We start from the raw sequence: 10381 nt of genomic DNA on the forward strand, positions 1-10381 counted from the left end.
GCCCTGGGGACAGAAACCCAGAGCGGCGGGATAGCGCATGAGAACTGGGAACAGCTGGCGGATTTAGAAGCGCAAAGGGCAGAGACATGCCCCAACCTGGAGGCAGGACTGGGGGCATTGCAGAGGGGTACACAACACAGGATGCTGCAGTTTATAGCAGCACAGACAGAAATGGAGTTAGTGTGGCCTGGGGAGCTCACTGAAGAACAGACTGCGATCTCTCTGCTCTGAGGCAGAGGGTTGGAAACTGTCTCTTCTGCTCTGACTTTCGGAGGAGACGCAGAAAGCCACCAGGGAAAGCTGCCAGAGAACAAAAGCACCAAAAACTGGTACCCACTGAGCCCATCCCCTGCCACAGGGGGCAGGGCAACTCTGCCCAAACAGGGTTGCCTGAGTAACAGTGCGGCAGGCCCCTCCCCCAGAAGACAGGCTGGGAGAACAAGAGGCTAGCAACCCTAAGGTCCTTAGAAAACAGGTGCATCTTGCTTGGGTTCTGGTCAATAATTTGGACTCGATACATTCCCTCAACCACCCATCAACAGAAGGACTAGGAGGAGGAACCCCCAAAATAGGAAAGACTCAGAGATTACGATTTATGCCATAGATTTACAAATGGATGCAGATATAACCAAGATGTCGGAGATGGAATCAGGCTAGCAATAGTGAAGACAATAGCTAGAATGGAGAAATCAATTAATGGCAACATAGAGTCTCTAAGGGCAGAAATGAAAGCTGAATTGGCAGAACTTAAAAATGCTCTCAATGAGATCCAATCTAATCTAGATAATCTAACAGCTAGGGTAAGTGAGGCAGAAGAATGAATCAGTGACCTGGAAGACAATTTAATAGATAAAAAGCGAAAAGAGGAGGCCAGGGAAAAACAACTCAGAATCCATGAAAATAGAATCAGAGAAATAAGTGACACCATGAAGCATTCCAATGTCAAAATTATTGGAATCCCAGAGGGAGTGGAGAGAGACAGAGAGGGCTAGAAGATATATTTGAGCAAATCATAGTTGAGAACTTCCCTAATCTGGGGAATGAAACAAACATTCGTGTCCTAGAGGCAGAGAGGACCCCTCCCAAGATCAAGGAAAATAGGCCAACACCCAGGCATGTAATAGTAAAACTCGCAAATCTTAGAACCAAGGAAACCATCTTCAGGGCAGTTAGGGGGAAGAGATTCCTTATGTATAGAGGGAGGAACATCAGAATAACATCAGACCTATCCACAGAGACCTGGCAAGCCAGAAAGGGCTCGTAAGACATATTAGGGTACTAAACGAGAAGAACATGCAGCCGGGATACTTTACCCAGCAAGGCTGTTGTTTAGAATGGAGGGAGAGATGCAGAACTTCCAAGACTGGCAGAAACTGAAAGAATATGTGACGACTAAGATGGTTCTGCAAGAAATATTAAGGGGGGTTCTATAAAAGGAGAAAGAACCCAAGAGTGATAAAGAACAGAAATTTACAGAGACAATCTATACAAACAAGGACTTCACAGGCAACATGATGACAATAAGTTCATATCTTTCAATAATCACTCTCAACGTGAATGGCCTAAATCCTCTCATAAAATGGCACAGGATTGCAGATTAGATAAAAGGCAGGACCCATCCATATGCTGTCTACAAGAGACTCATTTTGAATCTAAAGATACATCTAGACTGAAAGTGAAGGGATGGAGATCCATCTTTGATGCCAACGGACCTCAAAAGAAAGCTGGGGTAGCAATTCTTTTATCAGACAAATTAGATTTTAAGCAAAAGACTGTAGTTAGAGACACAGAAGGACACTATATCATTCATAAAGGGTCTATCCAACAAGAAGATCTAACAATTGTAAATATCTATGTCCCCAACATGGGAGTAGCCATCTACATAAGCCAACTGTTAACCAAAATAAAGAGTCATATTGATAACAATACGTTAATAGTAGGAGACCTCAATACTCCACTCTCAGCAAGAGACAGATCATCTAAGCAGAAAATCAACAAAGAAACAAGAGCTTTGAATGACACACTGGACCAGATGGACCTCATAGATATTACAGAACATTCCACCCTAAAACAACAGAATACTCATTCTTCTCGAGCACACATGGAACTTTCTCCAGAATAGACCACATACTGGGTCACAAATCAGGTCTCAACTGATACCAAAAGATTGAGATTATTCCCTGCATATTCTCAGACCATAATGCTTTAAAACTGGGACTCAATCACAAGAAAAAATTTGGAAGAAATTCAACACTTGCAAGCTAAAGACCACTCTGCTCAAGAATATTTGGGTCAACCAGGAAATCAAAGAACTTAAACAATTCATGGAAATCAATGAGAATGAAAACACATCGGTCCAAAACCTATGGGATACTGCAAAGGCGGTCCTAAGGGGGAAATACATAGCCATCCAAGCCTCATTCAAAAAATAGAAAAATCCCAAATCCACCAACTAACTCTACACCTTAAAGAACTAGAGAAAAAGCAACAAATGATGCCTAAGCCATGCATTAGAAGAGAAATAATTAAGATTAGAGCAGAGATCAATGAATTAGAAACCAGAAACACAGTAGATCAGATCAACGAAACTAGAAGTTGGTTCTTTGAAAGAATTAATAAGATTGATAAACCACTGGCCAGACTTATCCAAAAGGAAAGAGAAAGGACCCAAATTAATAAAATTATGGATGAAAGGGGAGAGATCACGACTAACACCAAGGAAATAGAAACAATTATTAGAAATTATCATCAACAACTATATGCCAATAAACTGAGCAATCTGGATGAAATGGAGGCCTTCCTGGAAACCTACAAGCTGCCAAGACTGAAACAGGAAGAAACTGACAACCTGAATAGGCCAATAACCAGTAATGAGATTGAAGCAGTGATCAAAAACCTCCCAAAAAACCAGAGTCCAGGGCCTGATAGATTCCCTGGGGAATTCTACCAAACATTCAAAGAAGAAATAATACCTATTCTCCTGAAGCTGTTTCAAAAAATAGAAACAGAAGGAAAACTTCCAAACTCATTCTATGAGGCCAGCATTACGTTAATCCCCAAACCAGTCAAAGACCCCATCAAAAAGGAGAATTTCAGACCAATATCCCTGATGAATATGGATTCCAAAATTCCCCAAAAAATCCTAGCTAATAAGATCCAACCATACATTAAAAGGATCATCCACCACGACCAAATGGGATTTATCCCCAGGATTCAAGGGTGGTTCAACATTTGCAAATCAATCAATGTGATAGAACACATTAATAAGAGGAGGGAGAAGAACCATATGGTCCCCTCAATTGATGCAAAAAAAGCATTTGACAAAATACAGCATCCTTTCCTGATTAAAACTCTTCAGAGTATAGGGATAGAGGGAACATTCCTCAAGTTCATAAAATCCATCTATGAAAAACCCACAGTGAATACCATCCGCAATGGGGAAAAGCTGAGAACATTTCCCTTAAGATCAGGAACACGTCAAGGATGCCCACTCTCGCCGCTATTGTTCAACATAGTACTAGAAGTCCTAGCAACAGCAATCAGACAACAAAAAGAATTAAAAGGTATTCAAATTGGCAAAGAAGAAGTCAAACTCTCTCTTTTCGCAGATGACATTTTATGTCGAAAACCCAAAAGACTCCACCCCCAAATTACTAGAACTCATACAGCAATTCAGTAATGTGGCAGGATACAAAATCAATGCACAGAAATCAGTTGCCTTCTTATACACTAACAACGCAACTGTAGAAAGAGAAATTAGAGAAACAATTCCATTTACAATAGCATGAAAACCATAAGATACCTTGGAATAAACCTACCCAAAGAGGTAAAGAATCTATACTCTAGGAACTACAGAACACTCATGAAAGAAACTGAAGAAGACACAAAAAGATGGAAAAACATTCCATGTTCATGGATCAGAAGAATAAACATTGTTAAAATGTCTATGCTGCTGACACCGTCTTTGGGGTGATCCGTGGTGGACGTTTTGAGGGCAGCTGTCCTGCGGCTTGCGCGCCCCGGACCGCCTCCTGTGGAAGCCTGAGCCGGCTGTGTAGCTTTCTCCCTTTGTCTCATAACCATGTCCACCAACGAGAATGCTAATTCACCAGCTGCTCGCCTTAACAGATTCAAGAACAAGGGGAAAGACAGTACAGAAATGAGGCGGCGCCGAATAGAAGTTAATGTGGAGCTAAGGAAAGCTAAGAAGGATGACCAGATGCTGAAAAGGAGAAACGTAAGCTCGTTTCCTGATGATGCTACCTCTCCACTACAGGAAAACCGCAACAACCAGGGCACTGTAAATTGGTCTGTTGATGACATTGTCAAAGGCATAAATAGCAACAATTTGGAAAGCCAGCTCCAGGCTACCCAAGCTGCTAGGAAACTGCTTTCTAGGGAAAAACAGCCCCCCATAGACAACATAATCCGGGCTGGTTTGATTCCAAAATTTGTGTCCTTCTTGGGCAGAACTGATTGTAGTCCCATTCAGTTTGAATCTGCTTGGGCTCTCACTAACATTGCTTCTGGGACGTCAGAACAGACCAAGGCTGTGGTAGATGGAGGTGCTATCCCAGCATTCATTTCTCTGTTGGCATCTTCCCATGCCCACATCAGTGAACAAGCTGTATGGGCTCTAGGAAACATTGCAGGTGATGGTTCAGTTTTTCGAGACTTGGTTATCAAGTATGGTGCAGTTGACCCACTATTGGCTCTCCTTGCAGTTCCTCATATGTCATCTTTAGCATGTGGTTACTTACATAACCTTACTTGGACACTTTCAAACCTTTGTCGCAACAAGAATCCTGCACCCCCATTAGATGCTGTTGAGCAGATTCTTCCTACCTTAGTTCGTCTCCTGCATCATGATGATCCAGAAGTATTGGCAGATACCTGCTGGGCCATTTCCTACCTTACTGATGGTCCAAATGAACGGATTGAAATGGTTTTGAAAACAGGAGTTGTGCCCCAGCTTGTGAAGCTTCTAGGAGCTACTGAATTGCCCATTGTGACTCCTGCACTAAGAGCCATAGGAAATATCGTTACTGGGATGGATGAACAGACTCAGGTTGTAATAGATGCAGGAGCACTTGCTGTTTTTCCCAGCCTCCTAACGAACCCCAAAACTAATATTCAGAAGGAAGCTACGTGGACAATGTCAAACATTACAGCTGGTCGCCAGGACCAGATACAGCAAGTTGTGAATCATGGATTAGTCCCATTCCTCGTTGGTGTTCTCTCTAAGGCAGACTTTAAGACACAAAAGGAAGCTGTCTGGGCTGTGACCAACTATACAAGTGGTGGGACAGTTGAACAGATTGTATACCTCGTTCATTGTGGCATAACAGAACCATTGATGAACCTCTTAACTGCAAAAGACACCAAAATTATTCTGGTTATTCTGGATGCCATTTCAAACATCTTTCAGGCTGCTGAGAAACTAGGTGAAACTGAGAAACTTAGTATAATGATTGAAGAATGTGGAGGTTTGGACAAAATTGAAGCTCTACAAAACCATGAAAATGAGTCTGTGTACAAAGCTTCATTAAACTTGATTGAGAAGTATTTCTCTGTAGAGGAAGAGGAAGATCAGAATGTTGTGCCAGAAACTACCTCTGAAGGCTATACGTTCCAAGTTCAGGATGGCACTTCTGGGACTTTTAACTTTTAGATTGTACAGCTGAGGCAGAAAGTTGTTTGTTGTGTACTCTGTTTGGTAGAAGTTTGTCTTACTGTTTCTCTACTAAGAACTCTTTTTAAATGTGTTTTGTTATTGTAGCACTTTTTACAACAAAACTCTACTTGACCAGTTCCAAACTGTACAACCTGTATGAAGCTCCTCCTCAGTGGGTTTCTTATTTCTATGTAGAATCTCCTCTCTTGCAGTGTCCTGTAAATAAAGATTAAATTCCACTCTTTTCTTTAAAAAAAAAAAAAGTCTATGCTGCCTAGAGCAATCTGGGGTATTTACCCCAAAGACACAGATGTCGTGAAAAGAAGGGCCATATGCACCCCAGTGTTCATAGCAGCAATGTCCACAACAGCCAAACTGTGGAAAGAGCCGAGATGCCCTTCAACAGACGAATGGGTAAAGAAGATGTGGTCCATGTATACAATGGAGTATTACTCGGCCATCAGAAAGGATGAATACCCAACTTTGACATCAACATGGATGGGACTGGAGGAGATTATGCTCAGTGAAATAAGCCAAGCAGAGAAAGTAAATTATCATATGGTTTCACTTATTTGTGGAACATGAGGAATAGCAGGGAGGACATTAGGAGAAGGAAGGGAAAAATAAAGGGGGGGGAGATCGGAGGGAGAGATGAACCATGGGAGACTGTGGACTCTGAGAAACAAACAGGGTTTTAGAGGGGAGGGGGGAGGGGGATTGGTTGGCCCGGTGATGGGTATTAAGGAGGGCACGTATTGCATGGAGCACTGGGTGTTATACGAAAACCAATGGATCGTGGATCACCACATCAAAAACTAATGATGTAGTGTATGGTGACTAACATAATAAAATTAAAAAAATTAAAAAAAAAGGAGGGCACGTACTGCATGGAGCACTGGGTGTTATATGAAAACAATGAAGCATGGATCACCACATCAAAAACTAATGATGTACTGTGGGTGACTAACATAACATAATAAAACAAAACAAACAAACAAAAAAAGTGAAGCCTCAGGGAACCGAAGCCCTGAGTTAGTCACTGCTCTTCCAGATGAAGACGGGACTGAGAAAAACCCAGTGGAAAGACTGCAGTCAGAGAGAAGAGGTTCACCATCCAAGTAAGCGGGGTCTGCTTTTCTCTCAGGGGATGGAGGGCCCTGCTGAGACCAACCATTAATGCTCTAGCAGTGGTCTATCCTGGGGGTTGCAGTGGTCTGCACAGACTGGGGAAAGCAGTGGCTTCTCTACTAAATCCAACATTCTAAAGCAGAATAACTGTCTGATTGTAGGTAGCTGGGGCAGGAACAAATGTTAGAACAGATGTGGACAACCCTGGCAGACAGTGACAAGTTCACACTGACACGTCTCCCCAGGAGCTGTTGCCCCTTTGTTCAGCTTAGATGACAGCAGATAATTCAAAGAATTTCCATAGTGAAAAAACATTTCATTGACGAGACGTAGGCAAATCCATTTAGTGAGCAACACACTTCACACTGTTTCAACTTGACCTTCCCCCACAGCAATCAAAGCATATGGCAGGGAAATTAAGTCCAGTGACTGCTTCCTAAAACATCATCTTTGGCACTCAAGAAGGGACTGGCTCTAGGGTTTCTTCATCCAAAGGGGGGAAATCCTAAGAAGAGTGAGGACTGAGAAGGACATAGAGAATTACAGAAGGAAAACTACGATTGGAGAGGGAGAACCTCCACCCCATCCACTTTGAGCACTATTGCCTCAGTTCCCTTCTGTGCTGTCATGGAAAAATGAGGAGAAAATGCTCATGGTGGGGGGGGCAGAAAATTTGGTTCAAATCTAGAAGTTTGTTATAGGAAACAAAATTGTACTAAACATTACCTAGCAATGGCCCCCGAGAGACTAAGATAAAGAACATTGTTCTAACATTGATAAACAGCGCTTTTAAAGTTTCTGGTTAATCATTCCACTTATCTCCTTCACACAGTCTACTTAGCTTGAGTTCTTGTCAGCCAGTCCCCATCTATAGTATCAGAACTCCCGAATAGAGACAAATTCCATTTCATGCCCAAGCTTCAGAGAAAAATAAAGCACATAATTGATAAAGTCTTGTGTGATCAGTTCATTCAGCCAGAACTTTTTCTCTGAAAGAGAAATCACAGGAGGGCCAAAACATAAAAAAATCATGTAAGAGCCCAGACCACGTAAATCAGAAACTAGGATCCTTTATTCTTGGACATTAGAAGAGTCAATGTGTCCCATCTTTAACTTCTTTCAGGCAGTCTGTGTTTTCCTTGTATTAAGTGGTTCAACTTACTAATTCTCAGAGTAGCTAGAATGATGTTCAGACCAAGAGCAGATATTCTTACTCTTGGAAACAATGCCTTCAAAGATATTTGGGAGTCTTAAAAGCTGTGAGCCTTTTTCCCAGGAGAAAGCATATATGTGTGAGCTTGTGTTAACTTACATACATTTTCTATGATTTATAAGATACTCTCAAGCTTGTCTATTTGATATCAGGAAAAGAATCTGCTTCCTGGAGACCTCAGTCCCATAAAGCGTGATAAAAGGCAGATGTCACCAATATGAGGAACCACTGGTTTTTGACCGTTGGTGATAGGAAGTACATGTCAGGGCAAATGAAAAGGTAGCCAAGGCCAGGAGGAAACAAGACTGAGGCCCCACTCAAACTGTGTTTCCATTTCTGAGTATTCGAAGACAGGGACTTCCCTTAAAAAACAAAAACAAAAAAAAAAAAAAAGAAAGAAAGAAAAGAAAAGAAAAAAGCTAACAATGGCTTAAAAATGGCCATTTCTCACTTCAGCAAAGCTCTGTACCACTTCAAGTTACCTATGAAACTCCAACTTTATAAGAAAATTCCAGAAAGAATAATAAAAGCTCTTCTTGGTAAACAGTTTCAGCAAACTTGGGGTAAAGATCTTTCCTAGAAAAAAGCAGCCAATGAATCATTAGTCCCCTGCCAAGTTTTCCATATTATAAAGACAGCTTATAGGAAAAGCCTGAACTCTTTAAAGAACCACCAGGGAAAACACTTATCTCTAAACTACCTTAGAAAGTTGAGAATGCTACACCTACCTGGGGCTGGGGCAAATCCCCCTCAAGCCTTTTACTTGAAAGAGCCTTTAAAATCATCTACCTGCCTTCTCTCTCCTCAGTGAGTCTAGAACAGCTTGCCCCTCTAGACCAAGAGATCTTAAGATCTCTTTGCACAGGTGACGCACTAGTTCTTCCTTAGCAGCAGAATCCTCTTGATTCCTGAGGATGGTTGCCCTGTCCCTTCCTCCTTAAAAATCCCTCTAGTCTCTGGCTTGCTCCTAAGACAGACGGTTCTCCCACACTTGAGGTCTATTTCATCACTCTGGGCAGCACCCTGTTTTACAACAGCTTTTACTCCCTTCCCTGGCGTCAGGCCCCAGCAAGGCTATATAGACTTCAGTCTCTACTCCATCTGTACTTTTATTTAACATCTGATGCCTGGCTCCTTCAACAGTGAAACTGCTCTCCACCTCCTCTCCTGCAATTCTTGCTTTCTTTCCTTTGCCACCCTCTAACAAAGTATCTTCTTCTCAGCAGACCTTTATTATCTCCCAGAACTCTGCCCTTTCTTGATATTCTTTCCTGTAACTATCATTTCCCCACAATCTCCCCCCAACCATCAGCTAAATCCACACTAGCTGCATTTTCTTCCTTCTGTCATATAGACACCCGCTCCCACTGCTTTCAGACTCATTTTCTGCAACTAGTCTCCCAGCTGACTTTCTTGCTCTTCTATTTAAAAAAAAAAAAAAAAAGCTAAAACCATCCGCACCACTACCTCTCTCCTTGATTCTGTAAACCTACCCATGCAGCGTTTGTAGTCATGTGACATGCCTCCCACAGCTAAGTTACTGCCTCTACAAAGATTCTCATTTGAGTGGTTTGGGGTGGGTCACAGGCACTCGTAATTTTTAAAGCTCCGCAGGTGATTTTGATTTGCAGCCAAGCTTAAGAACCACTACCGAGAAACAAACTGAGGGTTCTAGAAGGGAGGGGGGTGGGGGGATGGGTTAGCCTGGTGATGGGTATTAAGGAGGGCACGTTCTGCATGGAGCACTGGGTGTTATATGTATGGTGATTAACATAACATAATAAAATTAAATTTAAAAAGAACCACTACTTATACCTTTTTTTTTTTTTTAAGATTTTATGTATTTTTTGACACAGAGAGAGCGAGAGAGGGAACACAAGCAGGAGGAGTGGGAGGGGGACAAGCAGGTTTCCCGCTGAGCCGGGAGCCCGATGCGATGCGGGGCTTGATTCCCAGACCCCAGGATTATGACCTGAGCCGAAGGCAGATGCTTAACACCTGAGCCACCCAGGTGCCCCGGGATCTGTTTTTTTGTTTGTTTGTTTTGTTTTTTTAAGTTCAGTTAGCCAGCATATAGTACATCATTAGTTTTTGATGTAATGTTCAATGATTCAGTAGTTGTATAACACCCAGTGCTCATCACATGTTCTCCTTAATACCTGTACCTGTTTTATACATGGGTTGTACTCAAGTTCTTTGCATCCAGACAACCTTAACGAACTACACAGAAGGATCAGACTGCGGTGAGTGGCCTCTGCAGTTAGGTTTTAGATTGATCCTTGCATCAAATATGAGATATCTCTGTCCCCTACCAGTTTCTTAAAAGTTATTGACTTCTCTCATCATGTGGCCAGGATGTACTTCTC

At 42.2% G+C, this 10381-nt stretch overlaps 1 pseudogene; it reads left to right on the forward strand.

The window, feature by feature from the left end:
• The first annotated feature begins 3964 nt into the window (after positions 1-3964).
• On the forward strand, positions 3965-5804 carry LOC114226498 (importin subunit alpha-1 pseudogene; annotated as a pseudogene).
• Positions 5805-10381: the final 4577 nt, after the last annotated feature.

This window comes from Eumetopias jubatus, unplaced genomic scaffold (genome assembly GCF_037043125.1).
Source record: "Eumetopias jubatus isolate StellerSeaLion01/CBP00866 unplaced genomic scaffold, mEumJub1_p1.0 scaffold_7, whole genome shotgun sequence".
In the NCBI taxonomy this organism is placed as follows: domain Eukaryota; kingdom Metazoa; phylum Chordata; class Mammalia; order Carnivora; family Otariidae; genus Eumetopias; species Eumetopias jubatus.